The sequence below is a fragment of the Solea solea genome, chromosome 1 (assembly GCF_958295425.1).
Source record: "Solea solea chromosome 1, fSolSol10.1, whole genome shotgun sequence".
Taxonomy (NCBI): Eukaryota; Metazoa; Chordata; class Actinopteri; order Pleuronectiformes; family Soleidae; genus Solea; species Solea solea.
In genome coordinates, this window is record NC_081134.1 from 692,080 (window position 1) to 714,112 (window position 22,033).

The 22,033-nt window shown below is 40.4% G+C and overlaps 1 long non-coding RNA gene across 1 annotated transcript in view; it reads right to left on the reverse strand.

Moving 5' to 3' along the window:
- LOC131470563 (uncharacterized) overlaps positions 1 to 22,033 on the reverse strand; it is a 41,977-nt gene extending 19,944 nt beyond the window's left edge. Inside the window, exon 1 of the long non-coding RNA XR_009241899.1 lies at positions 21,790 to 22,033. This is a non-coding gene — a long non-coding RNA (uncharacterized LOC131470563). The remainder of the gene's footprint in view (positions 1 to 21,789) is intronic.

Genomic DNA, 22,033 nt, shown 5'->3' on the forward strand with positions numbered 1-22,033 from the left:
CATTCTTTTTATGGAAACTTAGACTAAACCTTTAGATGGACCAATAAGGTTGCCACCTTTTGTAAACACAATCCATCCATCCATCATCTAGACTTCACTAGGAAAATACTCAAATAGTCTGCAAAAAGTGATCAGAAGGGGTTAAAAACGCTGCCGTTTGCATGTCACCTCCATGAAGACCAGTTTTAAGACCGGTACCCCGTGTGCAGAGACATCATGGTCACAAGTTCCACTCCACCGCTGGCAGGTTGTACTCAATTCCCTTGTAAGTCGCTTTGGATAAAAGTGTCGACTAAATGACATGAAATGTGATGTAATGAAGAGCCACAGAGACAATGAGGTGAACTGAGATAAAAGTGTCTCAAAACATATTTGTTTCCATACCTGAGCATAATCTATGTATTTGTTCCATAGACAGTGCTGCCATTTTGTTATGATCTATACATGTTCCTGAAACCCCAGTTCACAAATACATGTATGATCCATGATCCATGATCTGAACCAAATAATCCATTCCTCAACTGCATCTAAGGGGGAATATTTAAGGGAATATTTATGAATATTTACTGTCCATCAAATAGTCACTTTAAGATATAATGATGACTCACTGCTTGGTAGTTAAATTCCTATTCCAGCCACCACCACCACTGTCATCACCCCACCAGAGTCCCCTCCTTAGAAACCATCCCTGTTGGCTGAGGACATGTGGCTGAGCCAGTTAGGCTAAATCCAAATCAATTCCTCTCCGATGGCCGTAGAAGAGTTACCAAATCGAGTTTATTCTCAGCTAATGCAATCAGCCTGTGGGCGGGGAGAGGATGACTGTGCCATCATGTCTCCCCAAATTTCATTTCTCCAGGCAGGCAGGCAGACAGACGGACAGGCCTGCTCAGTGGGGCTGGTGCTGGAGGGATGCCCACTGCCACCAGGCATGGAAGCATGAGCACAGTGCCAAATACCAGGCCTGTCAAAGGTTTCACAGGACGAAACACTGGGCCAAACCTGCGGGCTGGAGGGATGGAGCGGGAGACGGAAATGTGGTAAAACAGGGAGAGTTGGACCATTTGAAAAAAACAAAGAGTTTGGATGGATTATGAGGCTTTTCACTGTGTCCTGGTGCATCGAGGTAATGGTGTAAAGAGTGTCAAAGTGTCAACAATACAGTTTAATCTCAATAATAACTGTGTGGAAGCCTGGGATAAGAGAGGAGAGTTACCCTGTCGTCCAGTTAGTTCTGTATGTGAATGCTCTGTGTTTCTATAGAACTTCCCTCGACTCAAAGCTAAGTTACTCTACAGACCAGTTCACACGCTGCCGTCATCAGGAGCAACATGCCCAAGGACACATCAGCATGTAGACTAGTGGAGCCGGGAATCAAACCCGCAACCTTCGAGTTGAAACTCTACAACTGAAATACTAACCTTTGTTGGTCATTTGTTCTCTTTTTTAATGTTTTGTAAATTCCAGTAAATATAAAATAGGGGTTTGTTATAATCACACATGTACAGACTCGAGTCACATGACTTGGACTTGAGTCAGACTCCTGAATTTAACGACTTTAGACTCGACTTGGACTTTAACGTCAGTGACTCGTGACTTCACTTGGACCCAAAGATTAAAAGTATGTTATTAATGAACACTCTGTATCTTTCATTGTGTACATGTGTGCGTCTGTGCGTGTATGCGCTGTCGGCACAACATCCAATCAAATTAGATCCACGTTGTTTTGATCCGACAGCATCCATCCAATCAAACTGCAGGACAACAAATGAAGAGGAACTGTCAAACAACGCGCCAGTCATGAGTATGAGTGAGTATGAGAGACTTTGTTCCACATTTGAAGTTCCACAAAGACGTTTATAGGCTGTGAAGTGACTGTGTAGTTAAATCAATGAGGCTGTAAACTCGCTGTCAACGTAGCCCTGTCTGCTTCTCTGTACTGGGGGTGCAGTGTGTGTTGTCCCTCATAAAACCCGAAACTATCCCTTCAACCCGAAATAAGTTTTACAACATGACCAGTGCTGCATTCTGCTGCAGCAGCAACTGTAACATAATGTTTTCCACGCACGAGAAAATGCAATATGCCATGGAAATACAATGTTAGCACTTTTGTACAAATCACTTCAGTTGCATTAGTGTTTTTCAAATGTGTTTATCCTGTAAAAGTACATAGAAGTGCAATTTCAGCACTTGTTTTAATGAATAAAGTAAAGTAATAAATAATGTTACCTTTTTCTGCAGAAAGGACCATGCTGCTAATATATAATAAATAATATTTTGACAGCACGTCAGAATGTGATTATCTACGTATCCGTTAGATTAAAGGTCAAGCGTTAATGAATCAGTAAAATCTAATGGTGAGACTGCTCTTCTGTTAACCCTCCCTTTCCCAATTGTGTCAAGGATCTTCAGGGACCTTCGCATACGAGAAATGATATTGTATTTCTCCATTTGTAAGATTCCTCTTTAAAATGTGAAATCCACACTTGTCTATTTGGGATATTATAGAAACACGACAGTGGCCTTTGCCTACAATACACATAAAGGCTTAATCTAAGGTTACATAAAAACAGTTATAAGTGATTATAAACCTATGCAAACATAGTTATGGATATTCAATTTTATCTTAAAAACACCTTTTAATCATAATGGAGGGTTTTTAAATCAGGTGTTGCAGCTAGAGATGGAAACACTGAGCAAAAGTTCTGTCAGAAATTCAGGATGCTGTTCCTCACTGTCACATCACACAGGGTCAGGCCAAGGGAGTAAACACTCAATTTGCCTCTATTTCAACTTGATCCTCTCTCTCTCTCTCTCTCTCTCTCTCTCTCTCTCTCTCTCTCTCTCTCTCTTGCTCTCTCTCTCTTGCTCTCTCTCTCTCTCTCCCTCGCTCTCTCTCTCTCTCTCTGCACAAATGGACCATGGCAGCACCAACACTGAGTGGTCCATTTTCCTGGTGAGGTAACTGCTTCCATTAGTGTTCATCAACCTCTCCTGCCCAGGGAGCACTTTACTGACATCTGCTTGATTCTGACATCCACACACTATAAGGTAAAATGTTCCTGTAGAGATAGAAACAGAGTGAGACCCTCCTGGCTCTGCGGCTCCGTGAAATTGTGCCAAGGCTCCATGAGTATTAATTGATGGCTTTCGGGGCCACAGTGAGGTTATTAGTGGCTAAAAGGCTTTTTCTACACTCCTGTGGAGCCTCAGGCTAGCATGTGGCTACAATGATAATCTGTTTGTTTGCTGATAATGGCGTCTCTTTTTTTTATAACACAATGACACATCAGCCACTCATTGTCAGTTTGATGTGATTATAGTAGAAAGATGCAGCACACACACACACACATGGTGAATGGTGTCCACATTAGATTATGTGTGTATGTGACTTTCAAAGTTGGTATGTTTTATTGCCGAAATTCAAAAGTCCAAAATCCTCACAGACGCTTAGAAGGTGCTTTAGTCGTCTTACATTTGTTATGCTGAACATTTTAATCATTGATATTTGCCAGTATTGTTTCTGCCCACATGAGGAATCTTTCAATTTATGGACAATGTCTCTCTCCACCATCGATGTGACATTCCATGTAGAACAATGAGCGAGAGACAAATTATACGATCTCTGTCTCACCAAAGAAAATGACAAAGACTGACTTGACCAAGATCTCAAGGATAATCACTTGATCAAAGTGGACGCCATGTGTGAAGCAGCTCTTACAAGTTGCCCTCTCATCTTAAGCTGTGTCAGCACATTTGGCCCTTGAATTTGAGGGAATTGGCCCTGGAAAGTCCTGGAACATTATGTCAACCAAGGAGTGGGAACTCTGCTTAAAAAGTGTGCATCTGGATGAGCTTTTCAGCTTCACAGCATCAGTCATCCTCATGGACACTAACACACAGGAGGATGTTTATCCAAACAGCCAATAAAGTGTTCTGTCATGCAGGCGGCCACAGTTCTGGATCAAACATCGGAAGATTTGTTGTGGACTGTTTTTGCACTAATATTGAGAATGGAGACACTTTTAAAGTACGCTCACACGTTTGCATCACTTCAATGTTTGATGGTGGGCGGGTGCAATGCTAGGTGATGGAGATGCTCTTTCAAAAGTCAACAGAGCAGTCAAAGTCTTTGTAGCAAGAGCTGCTAATATTGCTAAAGCGACCTAAAGCTGTTGTTAGGTCAGTATACTATAAAAACATACACAATAATCAAATGTCAGGATCAGAATCCTAAAAAAACCCTCACACGATCATAAAAAACACATCAATCAGAGAGAACATGTACACACAGAGGTGTCTCCAGGATTCTCCTAAAATCATCCACTGACATCAAGCCTTTAAGTTTCATTTTTTCCTCTAGTTCATTTCTGGCAAAGGTGCAGCAAACATAAAAGGCTTTTTTTCACAGACAGTGAGACAGACAGTGAGACAGACAGTGAGACAGACAGTGAGACAGACAGTGAGAGAATACCCTGTGAACGAAGCTGATACAGCAGCAGCATCCAGAGCTCCTCTGACTGATAAAAGAAGAAAGAGAAGATGACTTCACATCACATTATAGTTGTGATGCTGTAAGCAAAGAGATAATGCAATAATGCACGATTTAACCTGGAGTACATTTTCTTCTGTATTGATTCTGTGTGAGTCAGCAGCTCATGTACCAAACTCTCACCACAGCTGGTGGTGTGTTTCCAGTGATGCCACCACCACCACATGAATGCACAAATACTCTCAGAGTCTGCTTCCACCACACTCTGTCAACTGCCTCACTATTCATCTGTCCATCCTCCAACTGGGCTCTCCAGGGTCGTCCACTGATCTCTGCAGATTCACCCCCTGGACAGAGCTGTGTTACTTCAACTACTATTAACAACAGAGTTGTTTGACTTGACCACTGTCCAGAAAAGTTACTCTGGCTACTCATCCGAGGTCGTTATCCTGTGCATCTGTAAGTGTTCGGCTCTCATCTATTCACTGACAATCAGCCTCACCTCTCTGTGGGGTTCAGGATCCTGATTGAAGTGTTGGGGAATACTGGAAAAGTCTACAGCCAGAGACTGACGGCCAACTCACAAGTACACAGTAAAGGCATCAACTGACACACTTCCCATTCCCTTTGGAGAGCCATCGAGTATCTACTGCACTGCATTGTGGGTCATTGTGGGTGACTTTGCTCACGTTTTGTGCCTCTGAATCTGAGAAATGCTCCACATTCTAACGGCAGCATGAGCACCAGCCCATACACTGCTCTGGTAACCTCCGATAGCCTCTTCTCGCACCACGTGTCAGAACTGACCATTGAGCAAACACTCGACACGAGATCAATTTTACACACAGGAAAATAAAATCTTTCTGCTCTCAGAACAGACGGTTGACTCTATGAGGCACTGACACACTGTCACCACTGATTATAGTGTAATGACAACCAGAAAAAAACATCCATCCATCATCTACTGCTTTATCTCCCACATGAGGGTCGCGGGCTGCTGGTGCCATTCCCAGGTGAAAGGCGGGGTTTAGGCCCAACACACAGACACAGACTCATAACCATTCACCACCTCACTCACTCACTCATTCACACCTGGGAGATTTTAGCAGTTTGAAGACTAACTGAGTAAAATGTATTTCTACTAATGTCTATGATATTTAAAGAAAGTATTCTCCATATTGTCACACTGGCCGAACTCTAACCAGCAGCCATATATATATATATATATATGCATTTGTGTGTGTGTGTGTGTGTGTTGGAGTAGTAGTAGTAGTTGGAGCGCTGCCATCAGTGTCGTGTGGAAAGAGCTGCAGTCAATGCTGTGGAGTCAATGACCCTGAGCCTGCAGGAGAAAGCCTCCACTGAGCACTGCTGGAGGCTGCTGCCACTCCACTCATCCCCCTCAGCCTCCAGCTCTGCTGCTGGGAAAACAATCTGTCACTTCAGGTGAGGCTTTGTGTCGCAGCTCAACAACTTCATTTCTTCATTTTTATGTAAAAAAAAAAAAAAATAATAATAATAATAATTCAATATTTATCAATAGTTATTCTCTTTGTGTGTTTTCTCTGTTCACTTTATATTCTCTGAATCTGACCTTTCTGACGTGTGTTGAACACCGTCTGCTGTTTGAAACCACCTGACTGTTCAAGTCATGTTATAATAAAGTCATGTTATAATAAAGTCATGTTATAATAAAGTCATGCTATAATAAAGTCATGTTATAATAAAATCATGCTATAATAAAGTCATGTTATAATAAAATCATGTTATAATAAAGTCATGTTATAATAAAGTCATGTTATAATAAAATCATGTTATAATAAAGTCATGTTATAATAAAGTCATGTTATAATAAAGTCATGTTATAATAAAATCATGTTATAATAAAGTCATGTTATAATAAAATCATGCTATAATAAAGTCATGTTATGTTATATATATGGACTTTGGTGCAGGGAGTGAGTGGTGTACAAAGTGAACATATTCATGGTGAGGCTGAAAATTCCACAGCAGCAGCAGCAGCAGCAGCAGCATCTAAATAACCTTGAGGAGATAGTTTTCCAGTGTTTTATACATTTTAGAATGTGCACATGGATTTTAATAGGAAGACATAAAAGGACTGTTGAAGCACAGCAGTCGAGCGGAGACTCATTTGTTACTCTCACCGTTGGAAGTGAGAGAGCGGATCAGACCACGGTGGCTGATGGGAAATGCGACAGCAGGAAGGGCGAACTGGAGATGATGTGTGTCATGCTGGTTGATCCATCCCTCCCCACGGGGAATGGAGTAGTACAGGGATTAACCCCCCACCCCACCCGCTCCCACTCATCAGCCCCACACTTTCACCATCTCATTGAGCTCCTCTCCTACAGCTGTGGCCGCGATGACGCACGGCGCGCTGACAAGGAACCGCTATCATCCAAACCATCACCAGCAGCGGGAGGTAAAAGCAATATGCTAAACACTCTATTTACCACATCGAGGGCAACACATGCTTAAGTGTGTGTGTTACGGCTCGGCCAGTGACCTTTCACCTCTGTAAAAGCACGTTTTAAAGGTTCTCTCTCTCTCTCTCTCAGAGACTGTGGATAAAACTAAAGTTCACCTCCCTCCATCAGTCCTGACATAAAACACATCGCTCCGTGTCTCCACAGACACGGAAACAGAACACTGCTCTATTCAAAAAAATAGAGTGAAATGAAAGTGTGAACTCATTTGGAAACAGTTTGAATTCAACAGACGTTTTTTTTTTTTTATCTAAAAGTTACTTAGTTCCATGTCTACAGATGTGCACATCAGCATGATCGTATTAGGATTTGTGTTTCTTGATCGTGAGTAACATGATTGTACAGTAAACAACATTGTTGTGCGTCGTGATTAAAAAAACACTCACTAAAAAGTATTTGTCATTATCCATATAACGTCATTCATATTTCACACGAGTCACGAGCTCGCCAACATACAGGCGTAATGATATACTGTGACGTGCCACCAGGGGGAGCCACAATCATTGAGTCATTTTAGAGAAAGAGAGCGAGAGTTTTTATGCAACAAAAAATACTGGAATACTTGGGAATGACGGTTATTTAAATCCTACTGAAGTGCTGCAATTACTCATGATTAAAAAGAAAATGATCATTTAACAGCCTTCCTAAAATCATGTCATGACACAATCTGCAACACTCCTCTGGCATTTAGTCTCAAAGCAACGCCTCGTCCTCCTCAAACAATCAAGAACTGTCCCACTGTACCACCGGTGCAAACTGTACACATTTAGATTATTGTTATTGTTTGTTTAATCACTTTGCTTCTGTGTCAGTTTGTGCTGCTGTTTAGTTTCCTTGTGCTTCTGCTTTTTGTTCCTGTGAACACCTGTGTGCCTGTGTGCCTCACTGAGCATCTGTAAGCCTTTTTATTCACGTTAAATCATCTTCACTGCACACACAGAACAAGCTGTAAGAAAGCTTGATGTTTAGAACAGACAGTAATACCTGACGCTCATATCTTCTCTCATAAATTGTGACAAGCCGACAAAAGAGAGAAAGTTCTGAGACGAAAGGAAAAGTGAGGGGGTGGAAAAATTATGAAAACGGCCGAAATTCAACTTCTACAATTTCACATTTGAGATATGTATTACATCATAGGTCTTTGGTTTAGTGAAACCTAAAAGAAACCACAAATTAAAAATGTTAATGGCTTCCATTCATAAGCGTTTAATTTCTCAATCTGACATTGGGCTTTTGATCAAATATGACATTTACTGAAGCAGATCTTTAACGATGGATCCATGGTTGTGTAGAAAAGGTTAAAAATCATTTCTAATAAGGATTTCAAATGATTCCGCTTTTAAAGTTCAAGCTTTTATGAAAAGTATTCAACAACTTTAATGAAATATGAAATGTTCACAATAATATCTCAGAAATTACACTCTTGACAAGGCACGTGTGTGTGTGTGTGTGTGTGTGTGTGTGTGTGTGTGTGTGTGTGTGTGTGTGTTACCAGATGCCTGTGATAAGGCACTGTAGTATGAATGCTAGGTGCCATAGGGCATTTGTATCAAACACATTCCCATCCTTTGTAAGCTTCTCACTTCTTTATTCTTCCATATTCATGGAAGGAAATCTTCTTTTTTCCTCTAACAGCTGAGGGACTTTGCATTGACTTCACTTTTTTCTGCCTCTTGGCAGATCAATCAATCTGCCCTTCCTCTGTAGAACAAAGATGCCACGTCTGAAATCGAGATAAAGCAAACAGAACAAATGTACCACCTCCAGAGCACGGCGTCACATATATTGGTAAATCTATGATAAAGTCACTAAAGGAATCCCTCTTCCTTGAAGACTCAGAGATACCGTCCGCCGCCGCTATGTCGGGCTGAGCGGACAAAGAGAATAAATCAGCATGGACTCATGTGGGAGTCGAGCTCTGAAAATTCACATTTCACTCTTGCTAACAAATTCTAGTCGGTTGGAAGCTGTTTGGGGAGGAAAGTCACAGGTGATTCTAAAAGATGCAAATGTTCTGTGGGAACTCTGAGGAGGAAACATGCACATCTTCTATAATGCACAACCCCCAATTAACCGGCAGCACAGAGGTGAGGGAATGTGCCGGTGCCAGTGTTCTCGAGCTCTCTGAAAAACCAGCGCTAAAAACTAAGACAGAGAATCTTTCTATGCAAAATTATGCACTCAACTTTCCACTCCACCTCCATGTATGACCAACTATTCATTCTTTAGAGCCCACCAATAAGGCTGGATACATTGATATATATGTATATATATATATATATATATATATGTATTAATCGCATTTAATCGCACATTTTTATCCATTCTAAATGCCCCTTGATTTCATTTTGTCCCATTGTTTCTCCTCATTTTAATGCTCTTATCAACATAGAAAAGTGGATCGCGATTAATCGCATTAATTGCGATTAAATATTTTAATCGTTTGACAGCACTTATATATATATATATATATATATATATATACATATATATTATGTGTATGCTCACTGATACATAAATGGCTGTAGTGGCAACCAAGGTTCAAGGTCTTGAACATATTCCGAGATGATCTCCTGCATAACTTGGTTTATACCGTTGCTTTCTTATCGTCTGGAAGTGTGGACATTCTTCTCTGACGTCTGACCTCTGACCTCAGCAGGGCATATTCTCTTCTTCTTCTTCACACCATTCTCTGTAAACCTTAGAAATGACTGTGTGTGTTTCTAAAACACTGACACCAACGACCATGTTCAAAGTCACCTGAGTCACCTTTGTCCTTGGTTGTGAGGCTCAGGCATCAGAGGGCGGTGATTGAGATCTCATGGCACTTACGTAGCAAAGCTGGAATGAAGAAGATGCTAGTTAATTGTGAAGCTGTCCAATTTGTGGATGCCCTGCTGATAAAGGTCTTCCAGACTCACCTTCCCTCATGTTTAACACCTCAACCGGTAATTAGACGCTAATTACAGACAGTAGTGTGCCTCAGAGCAGTAGGTACGCACTTCATGGAAAACTTTTGTTGTTGTTGTTGTTGTTGTTGTTGTTACTTGGATACTGTACATCCTTAGGCTTCTTTACATGTAAATATGCTTGTTAAATAAATCTATATTATACACTATAGGCATCTTTTTTTAATTGTAGCTACTGAGCAACACAGTAACACTGCAAGAAAAACATTATGTGTTCAGCAGCAAAGTGAAACTTCCTTTACTTACGACAAATGATCTGTATTCTGTGGTGTTAAAGGTGGGGCAGGCAACATATGTTAGGAGACTTCCATCAATAATAACAATAATGATAATGATAATAATAATAATAATAACATCAATAATAGTAACAATAATGATAATAATAATAACATCAATAATAATAATAATGATAATGATAATAATATCAATAATAATAATAATAATAATAATGATAATAATAATGATAATGATAATGATAATGATAATAATAATAACATAAATAATAATAATAATAATAATAATAATGATAATCACAACAATAATAATAGTAATAATGATAATAAAAATAATAACAACAACAACAACAACAACAACAACAACAATAATAATAATGATAATAACCTTTCAGACTGCTGCACCTCGTCTAGACTCTGTTTACCGTGACAGAAGTCTTTGACCAATCACAGTGCAGATCAGACGTCATGAACATGTACATCACTTCTGCAGTTGTGTGGAGAGCAAATGTTGTTATGAGATAACGAGGTTGTCTATCAGAGGCCTGCTCATCTACATGGAAGTGGGAGGCGGCCACACCATTCCCACATACCATCAATTTCAAATGAGAGCGAGATGCAGTCGAGCATTAGCAAGCCTCGACAACATGTGTGTCATGATAGGCGGAGCTTATGCCTCGGGTCACCTGCTCTGTATGAAGTGTGTGAAAGTGTCTGTGCTCATCTGGTGGAGAGGCATAGAATAATCAGCCTCCATCCCAAACCATCAACAGCTGATGATGTTTCTCATGATGTCGCCTATCCCAGCTTCATGCTTCGTTGATTAAAGGTGTTTTCTTCACACTATAAAGAAGCTTTCTGTGATGACAGATTCAGTCAGAACTACAGTGAAGGCAGCGCGGATGAAAACAGATCAGTTTGTTTCTGTTTTAGGTTTCGTTTTGTAGATAATTACCAAGTAAATCTATTATTTTCACTCATATGAGTAACTTTGTTTCCCTGGCTGCATCTTGAACCTTGACTAATTAAAGCGACTGTAACTGTCAGTTTTAAATAAATCAGCTTTTCTTATTTTACATCGAGCTGCTTCCTCGTCACCACTCGCCGACTCAAGCTCAGCTGTCACTCACAATGATTGTATCTCAGTCAGATACAACAGCAGAATACTCTGATTCACCAGACTATGAAATAACAATAACACAATTAATGGTTTGCCGTCATCGTCGTGGAAACACACATTCACTTCCAAATGAAATAAAACATTAACACTAGACTGTTGTGCAGGTTTATCCACCTTAGATCTCAATACACAGCTCAATCAAATGAAACCACAGAAATAATTATCACCCTGATACAATTACAAAAACACTGAGTCTATCATTATTCATCATTATTAAGTATCAGTGTCTGAGGCTGGATTATAAGACTTTGGTGCAGGGTAATGATTGTGTACAGTGTGTATATTAGAGAATAGTTCAAGTCTGCAGTGAGAAAACCAGAGAGAGCTCTTTGCACTAAAATGTTATAAAGCAAATACCAAACAAGGGAAATGTCTACATCACATTAAAGGGGAATTACGGTATTTTTCCACCTGTGATGCGTTCACTGATGCTCGTAAAATCCGCCTGCTCACTCTCACAGTGGAAACAGGTCCCTAACAATATTAGAGACAGAGCAATGTGTGTGTGTGTGTGTGTGTGTGAATTCAGTGAGAGGAGAGCGAGAGTGAGCGAGCTGATTTTACGAGCATCAGTGAATGCAACACAGCCGAGCAGAAACAACGCTGCGAGTCACAGCGGAGACAAGAGAGATTGTTCTATGTTTTATTCTGAAAAGTAAACTGACGCCGGATCGGAGATACTATGCAACCGTCCCGCAACCACTGCATTTTGGGGCTCACAATAACAATTGGAGCCATTTATTGGCAAAAACAAGCACTTTATATGGAGATAACTCAGAATCCTCTCTGCTCATGAACATAACTAGCAGGAGGAGAAGGACGGATGCAAATGGTAGCAATGGACAAGATGTTAGAGCTTAACAAAATAGTCTGTCCTCGGCAGGGTCCGGCATGTGTGAGATCTTTTTTATGGTAATCTTTGTTTTCGTGCTCCTTTCACGCACAGTTGAAAGGATGCCCTCGGTACAAGGTCCATTAAAAAAGTGCAGATCATGATTGCTGTTCAGAGATTGTTTCCTCAGCTGCAAATTCTAAACCTACAACAGAATGTTAGTTTGGCAAAGTGCAGCACACACTTGCTTTGACAAACATCATGTTTATTTCAGCTATTACCGCTCCTCCACAAAAGTGTGACTCATTGCGAGTCACCAGTTACTGTATTTAGCTGTCAGCTGAACAAAAAAGAAAATCTACTTTCAAAAGTTAGGGTGAAAAGGAAACTTTTAATCCATCCCTTTGCTCTCTGTGCTCAAATGTCTCCTTCTGTTCTCTCTACATTAACAGTGTTACCAGCCACAGTCTCAGTCTCCACCTCCAGTCTGTCTGGGAGCTGCCTTGTTATCCTATGTGCTATCATCATCATCATCATCATCATCATCATCAGCAGCAGCACCCTGCTCTCCATTCAGTGCAATTCATCCAAGCCTCCAGCTGCTCCCTCCACAGCCACATAATATTCAGTCTGCCTGGCCTTGGTCCAGCCGTCCCATGCAAATCATGGATATTGTGCTTTTATGAGGGGAAACGACGTCTACGGTTTGTTCAACATGAGGAGGTGGCACGCCAAGGTCGCTTTCAAGGTCAGAGCTCCATGCCATCGGGAGTCTAGTCTAGCATAGTGTCCCTCACATAGAGCTGATGGTTTCACTGCAGCTCAGCCACAAGCTGATTATACATCAATCTGATCAACAGTTTGGCTCTCTGCTAAACTTTAAAAATAGTATTTGTGAGTGTCTAATGATGGAGAGCAGGGTGGTTATTAATGACATGTGATTTGACACGTCATGTGACATCCAAAGCAACATGTCACACTGTACACAGACTAAACCAATCGAAAAGGATCAACCAATATCAGATAAAAGCAGAGTCAAGTTTCACACTGTTTTTGTCTTTTTTAATGATGCGTCATAGTACAGCTGTCATTATAGCTGTAGGATTTCAGTTGTCCAAATATGTAAGAAAAAATGATTTATGTTGTGATCAAATCCACAAGCTATCAAACGAAAGAATACACATTTTAGAATATAAAATAAGTTCCATTTTGGTGTGGGGGGGGGGAAACCTTTTGTTATATTTTGTATTGATTATGTTAAAACGACGTCTGACAGCCATGAAGGAAAAGAGTGTTTACTATTATTATAAGAGTGTGTGTGTGTGTGTGTGTGTGTGTGTGTGTGAGTGAAAGTCCAGCTTGTCCCTGACCGTCGTTTTTAAAGAGCTCGGTCTCTGTGTCGTACTTTTCACGTGTTTTGTTGCATCATCTTAAAATATCTGTGATCGTCGGGGAAATCCTCGTATTCTTTGTTATTATTTGTGGTGATTTCCCAGCATGGATGTGGTCAGAATTCATTTTGCAGTACGACATATAAACATGACATATTCACCATCATTGATTTATTTAAAAAAAGCTAAAGTTGTGTTGTGACGTGGGTTTATGGATTTAGAAGGTGTAAGGATGTGCGTTGTCTCAATAACACTTCCATAACCCTGTGATGGCCACATGTTATTTTTAGAGTGCAGACGGATGATAATGAGCATGTAAATGTTTGGTTTCCTTCCAGCGAGCCAGACTCCTCCCCCCCCACACACACACACACACACACACACACATTTCTCTGCTTAAATCATCCCAATTAGCTAACAAACCCAGACGGTGTCTCTGGGGAACGTGCTCCCTGCAGGAGGGCCACATTAAATGAATCAGACTGTGCAACTACAATTGTGTTTCTTTAAAAAAGGGAATAAAAAAAACTTTTCTCCCTCTTTTCAAAGTGTCAGAGTCCGGAGTGAGAGGATTTCCAGCAGTTACATACTGTATATGCTGGTTGTGTAACGTCGCTCCTTGTATGGACTGTGTGAGTTCTAATCTTTGTGGAACACGTGGAACATGTGGAACATTTCCAGCAGTTTAACCTGGTGTATAATGAGGATCTCCTCACAGAGCTTACAGTGCTTACATGCTATTAAAGCCACAGTGCACTGCTTTGAAATCCCTTTGTCCGCCTCTATATGCACTATTTCAACATCTTACTTGAAGTGTATGACTTCTTATAAGTGGAGCTTTTGTTCCACTCGACGGTGAGAGGAGGTCGTCACGAGGGAACTCAACATTCACAGAGTCACACGTCACATTTCCTTGTGCAGAATTCCTTTAATATCTCGTACTGAAGGACTTTCATCACTTTCACACTGTGTTCTGTGCAGTGTCAACATTCAGTCGACAGGAACACAACATAAATGACGTTTAGTACTCATTATTTTTATTTATTTTTTTAAATGAATCTCTTCACAGAATTTTATTTTATTTTATTTATTTTATTTTATTAACACAAGCTCAGTGAACACTGAGTAGGCAAAGCAAAAGCAACTTTATTTTCTAATGTCATTGTATTTATTGTATTATTAGCTAAATGTAGCTGTTAGCTTAAAAAGCATTCTGTTTAGTTTAGATAATGTATTATATTTATGATGCGTCACCTCGGTTACTTACAAGAAGCTTGGGCGAAAGTTTTAATATGAATTTTTAAGGTATATTACATTGTCTTTAAGAAGTCGTTTTCATGGTTAACCCTGAGGGATTGAAAATGGCCTTGAATTAAAAAGGCGTATCATTTCAAACTAAACCGGAAATCATCGAGCTTAGCTTAACCAGGAAGTGGATTTCTCTCCGTGTGGATTGTAGCTTTCACTGCAGTGTTACTTTCATGTTTTCATTATGAATGAATTGATCAGAGTGCAAAAGAACATGATGTTAGGTCACCTTTATTTATTTTCTTTCTTTTTTAAACTGTATTTCACTTACTGAGCTCAGTGAATGTGAATTGTCTGTGTGAATTAAAGAAGCTGAATCAGAGTGAGAGCGTTTTCTTTTTCTTGATCTCAGTGTTGAGACTTTGACGTGATGAACACGCTTCTGTAAAAGCAGCATCTGTTTTGTGTCTGGTTTCAGCTGGAGAAGTCATGATATACAAACTCTTCTGACTGTAACAACCAAACAGCACATTTCATATGATGTTATGACTTCTGGGTTTTGCTCACACACTTATATCACATGATGAAATACTATGTGTTGATTCTTCATGTGGAAATAAAAAATCAAGCCACACCATGTGAAGTAAAATGATAAACTCTCTCTTTGATCAACCTCTTCCTCTAATATTCCCTTTGCAGCTTCATTAGCACAAAGTATTGTTCATTTCATTTTTTCACTAAAGCCCCTGAGAACACAAGACCCCTGTGAGTGCTAATATAAAGGCACTGGAGCATGTGCCTGAAATAAACTTATTAACCAGCACCTATTAGACCAGCATTTTGTTTTGGATTGTATCGCCGTGGAAACCTTGTTAAAGCATCGCCACAGGAGCGCAGGAAGAGAGCGCCTCTGGTGTGAGCGGTGGACAGACGCGAGGAAGCGTGGACTCTGCTAAGACACAAATATTTATTGACTCTTCATCACATATTGACTGTTCCAAGAGTGAAAGCAGCCATTTACAACACTGACTACAATGATGCATCTTTAAATGGATTTGTTTATATTTAAGTTACACGAAACAGCACTGACCCAAAAATAAAAGAACATTTGATCAATGAGGTCGTGTTAATACTGATATTATGGTGCATATGCTATAGAATGATGGGATTATACTTGTCATGCTATGTTTCTCATAATATATTATATATTATTTAGTTTTGTATTGTTTGTAATTCTTCTATAGTATCTTCTATATTCTTATATTTATTTTATTATTTTATCTTATTATTGCATTCACCTGAGAAAGAAAGTTCTGTTTTTCTAAATTAACAAGATAATTATACATATAAATAAAAATAAATAGTAATAATAATTTGAATTAACTGTATATGTTCCTAAGAAAATGTGTTCTATTTTTTAATTAACAAATTAAGACAAAAAAAGAGTTAATTTAAAAAATGCCTTTCTTCTATTTTTGAAGCGCAATATACTTTTTTTATAGAAAATGATTTCCTGCTTGTCTGAAATGAACTAATTATTTTTTTCATTTAAATACATTTCCATTTTTTTCTATAAGTTATTCTGATACTTAATGTCCTGATTGTTTAACCTCATTTTGGGTTTGAGACAATTATATCAATTCAGAAAAAAAAGGAGAAAAATGATCTCAGAAAACAGCTTTTTTTCAATTTAAAAAGTGAACGCTATACTTCCAAAGGTTAGAAACAAAACAAACTGTATGTCTGGCTTTAAATGAATGGCTATACACGAGTATAAGACAATGCAAAGAAAAAGCATCTTTAATGAGGACAGTGGCGGCGGCGGCGGCGGCGGCGGCAGAGCTGCACACTTGGTCCGATGTACGTGGGTAACTGGTGTTTTGGAGCCTGTTAATGCTGTGAAATCACGTCTTTGTTTGTCCCCGTGTTCTCAGGATAATAAGATATCAGCGTGGAGCTCACAGCCCTGTGCATGCAATGCTCAACAGATAGATAATAAAGCAGCAGATATCCGACACTATGGATCCAATTAGAGCAGCAGTGTGGTTAGATGGAGAGAAATATTAAATGTGATAATATCTGCAGCGTCTGCCTGTGTGTCTGCTGCCTTTTCTTTTTTCTCCCGTTGGCCTCGGTAACACCTCTCCACAGCAAAGTACATATCCTGGCTCTAAGACACAGGAAATTAAACTTGTTTTCATTCTCCTGATAGTTCCTGCCAGGAGATTAGATCACCATGGTGAAGTCACCTCACTCACTGATGTAAACCCCTCGGGTGTCAGACTGTCCCTCAGAGGCCACCGTAAGGGCCTCTCTGCCACATGTCTTTCCTGCCAATAATCATCCCATTAAAATGAATGATTCTGCCCAGACCTTGTACTGTACATAATCATCAATTAGCCACTGGCGTCGAGATGGCACCTCTGCTAACCTCTGAGAGTCTGCTGGAGCCTCATTATGGCGAGTGGGACTCACACATGATCACAGCCGGCCTCTGGGCAATAATGGGAATTAAAACATCAGCCCTGTGTTCATGACTTTCATACAGAGCCCCATGAAATGAAATGTGAGCAGCGGAGCAGCGTCCTCCGCTCGCTCCACTGCTCGCTGAGAGGACGTCGCTCAAACCACCGAGCAGACAAAGCAACGGTGACACGCGTGGAACTGTTCACAGAGACGATGTCGTGGCAGACACACACACACACACACACACACACACACACTGATCTGAGTACCTATGTACCTGATCTGAAGAGTTCACCACTATCACAAATACACCTTATTTTACAACTGTTGTAACAAACTATATCGTTTACCAACTGTGGGAGGAGCCAGGTCACCAATCCATCTCAGGGCAAACATATAGAGACCATTCAGGAAAACCCACACACACACATGAGGAGAACATGCAAACTCCACACAGAAAAGTATGGACCAGTAACTCAACAGTGCTACTCACAAAACATATGAAAAGAGCCACAGCAAGCACAGAGTACTCCATGTCCATGTTACACTGTTTAAAGTGGAGAAAAAAAGACTAAAAAGCAAAGTTGGAAAAGTAAAAAATGTAAAGTTTTGCTGCACCAGGCTACCACTCTTAATGAGATGTTACTAAGTAACAAGTACTAAGTGCTGTATTGTGAGTGAATGGGTTAATGGCAAAACTGCAGTGTAAAGGTCTTGGTATACTTCCGTGCATCGCGCTCATGGCGTCATTTACGCAACTCGCAGGCTGCACGTGCGCTCCAGATTTTTGAACCACGTGCAGAGTGAGTTGGGAGCGCGAGGACAGTTCATGCACACACTGAATTTCCTCCAGAGTCTTGAAAAGTGCTATTTTAATTTGATGTATAAGGATTATTATTGTTAAACAATGAGTCTTGCAAATATCGCAGGTTTTATTCGCCATCAAAGTGACTCTTATGGGTCTTTTTAAGAGTTTGATGTGACATAATGAGGAAGGAAGAGCATAACACACATGTATTTGGGTTCACAGCACATTTAAATCATCTGTAACAGTGATTTGTGTGTATCTCTAATGTCTTACTCAATTATTAAAACATTCATTTAAAAGTAGTGAACCAAAAGCAAGGCTCAGCAGCAGACTGGATGTGTTTTTCACAATCTCATAAAGTAGCACACTATGACTGCAGTGTCTCTGAAACACACAGACAATCCTCAAGAGTTATGTTATCACACATTTACACAATCTGTATTTAACTTGTTCACTGACTCAACTCTGAAATCTGCCATCGACAAATATAAAACATGCTTTTACTGTTTGATTCTCTCACAGCTTTGAGTCCAATCACTTTGTTGTGTGTGTGTGCGTGTGTGTGTGTGTGTGTGTGTGTGTGTGTGTGTGTAGTCAGTGTTCAGATGTCGGGGGACGTTTCTTTGTTTCTGTACTGAGCCTCAGTAACGTGTCGGTCTTGACAGGCCAAACACAATCGATGCTGCTCTCATTTGTGAACTCTGGTTTCTCTAAGTGCTGAGGAATGTCGTATTAAACAGACTCTCTGGTACATTAATGGTCAGTAAATGTGAATGATGTAGTCTACAGCATTATGACCTCATCGTTGTTTCTTATTCTTTTTGTCGTACTTGCTTTAGCTTCAGGCAGAGAGAGTTAGAAAAGACAATGTAGTCTCATCACAAAGAAGACGACGGTATATTGACTGTTCACAGTAGTGAAGTTGTGTGACATTGCACTATTTGAGTTTGGGTTTTAACAAACAAACATCTTTAGTCGACTAAATTTACAGTCGAAAGATTATATTTAATTAAAACTAAACTGTGACTAAAACTAAATGACATTTAAAAGTGTAACTAAAACTGAATCAAAATGTGTTGTCAAAACACTGATCTAGTCATTTTATTTTTAACATATTTTATTAAGGTTTTTTAACGTTACATATTTTTGTTACATTTGCAACATCACAAAATTTCTAATTGTATTAAAAAACATGTTTGTTTTTTAAATATACCGGCGTGTTTTATTTGTTTCGTTCATAACACAGCTCATAATTTTAAGTGTAGTTACAACTGTGGATGAAGACTCTCTGACCTGAGCTCTTGTCACCATGTGACCACAGACACATGGTGAATTTGTGTCATTTACAAACTGACCCTTTTAACCCCTCCCTCACACACTCACACACACACACATCTTCAGTCGCAGCGGCAGAGACAGCGTGTTGCTGCGGAGATAAAGCACGTCTGTCAGTGACACAGCCACAGTAAAAAGCTGACAGCTGCAGATGGATTCCAGCAGCCACTTTCATTTGGTTTTGGCAAAACACTGAGATTCTCTGAGCCAGAGCGCGAGAGGAGGAGTTTCTGCAACAAAGCTGCTCTGGAATCAAAGCAGGAAGTGTGCTGGTGTTCACTGGGACCATCTGATGACCAGGTCGTCACGCACCCTCACCATGTTTTAAAGAACAAAGCAGAAAACAACTTGAACATGAACAGTAATGTGTAACAGATAAGTTCCATCTCACAAATGAGACTTTTGGCCGTGGTGTGGTCTCTGAGCTGATGTCCTGATTCAGCCAAGGATCATTCATGAGGGACAAAAATCTCTCACCGCTCTCTGCATCTGCGAGAGTGGTGTTAAAATCAATCATTTTAAGACTTTATGGCTTGTTTTAAAGATGTTAAAAGGGCTGGCACCCTTTGATGTAATTGAGTTAGTGCACTTCCTCACTACTACTGAGATCACTGAGGTCGACCAACTTGATGCTTGACGATAAAGAACCAAGATCTAGGCTTAAAGTGGAAGTGACAGGGACTTGGCCACAGCAGAGCAGAGACACCACAGTGACATCACTGCTGAACAACCACGTCTTCTCTCTGGCTGGAAATCCCAGTTGACTTTGACACTATCTAACATACCATAAAACTTTTCTTCTTCTGGTAAACGTTACATTTGTACATTCTATACAGAAGACATGTTTGCCTGTGATGATTTCGTTCAAACATGTCATGTGTTTGACGTCGTTTTAAAGTATTTCTGGTACTTCAGCAGATGGTGGATTGGTCAGGGGTTTGAGAGCAGGTTAAGAACAAAAACATTGTACGTACGGCTGTCGTATGGCGTGTTTCCACTAGCACGACTACGTTATATTGCTTTTCCATTAGCAATAGTACCTGGTACTTTTTTTTGAGCCGACACTATGTGTGACGCCGTCACAGGAAGAGGCACAAGAATCAAAACCAACAACGCCGAACTGTAGATCAGTTAAAAAGACTTAACAATCCTGAAAACGTGGTTCATCTCCAACAATTACCAAGAAAATGTCTAAAATATCATCATTTATTTATTGATCAGTCGTAGTCAACACACTGAAACGTGCCACAAATCAGGATTACCAACAAACATTCACATCCTGGACAGTTCAGCAGTTCATCACAGGGCCACACACATCGAGACAAACAACCATTCACTCTCACTCTCGCACCTACAGTCAATTTAGAGTGACCAATTGACCTAATCCCCTCCTACTGCATGTTTCTGGACTGTGGGAGGAAGCCGAAGAACCCGGAGAACCCGGAGAAAACCCACACACACACACACACACACACACACACAGAACATGCAAACTCCATGCAGAAAAACCCTTGTTCCAACCGGGGCTCGAACCCGGGTCTCTGCCAAGGCAAGAGTGCTAACCACGACAGCAACCGTGTGGCCACTAGTAAATGAATCACTATTTATTTTTGTATTGAATAATTTACTTTAAAATTCTTTAATAAAGAACTGTGACTTCAGCTTCTTAAATGTGAATATGTGGAGCTATGACAGTGGATTGAACATCTTTGCATCAACATCACATCAACACATTTGACTTAAAGAATTCATTTTGAGGACCGGGAAACAATGAACAATGATTCTCTGACACTTTATGGAATAAACAGCTAAAGGGATCAAGGGAGGAAACATTTGACATATTATCCAATCCAATCCAAGCACTTTAAAACAACCACAGTGAACCAAAGTCATGTACAGAAGAATAAATAAAAGGTATAGAAGCTCAGGCAGGGACGAGTGATGGACGACCCACTGACCCCCACATAAAGTGCATTACAGTAATCCAGCTGAGAGGTGACACGTGTGGATTACTCGTCACAAAGACCTGGTTTATTTCAGCCAGCGGCATCACAATGATTTCACCACAGTCCTGATGTGACTGTCAAACTTAAGATCGGAGTCTATTTTTACTCCCAGGTTTGTGATGGTCCAAAGGACCCAGATCTACAGGAGGGGTCCCAGCGGTACCACCAGAAACTGTCACTTCTTTGTTTTCATTCAAATGTAAAAAGTTAAGAGTCAACTCTGCAGATACAACAAGATCAAGTGTGTCCACGTTCATGTGTCTCCACACACACACACACACACACACACACACACACACAGTAACAACAATCCTGGACTCACCGACACTCACAGGAAATCCAATCACCGGAAACAGAAGAAATCCTTAAAACTTATAAAACTTAAAACTTTTGTTTGCTACAGATCGAGTTAGCATTAGCCATGCTAACCCTGGCAGGAGCCGGCGGGGTCCGCGGGGACAGAGGGGTCCGCGGGGCCTGGACACCTCATGAACCAGCCAGGCACCAACAGGCTCCAACTGGCTCCAGCGAGCGGGGACAAACAAACGCTCCACACTGACTCCAAA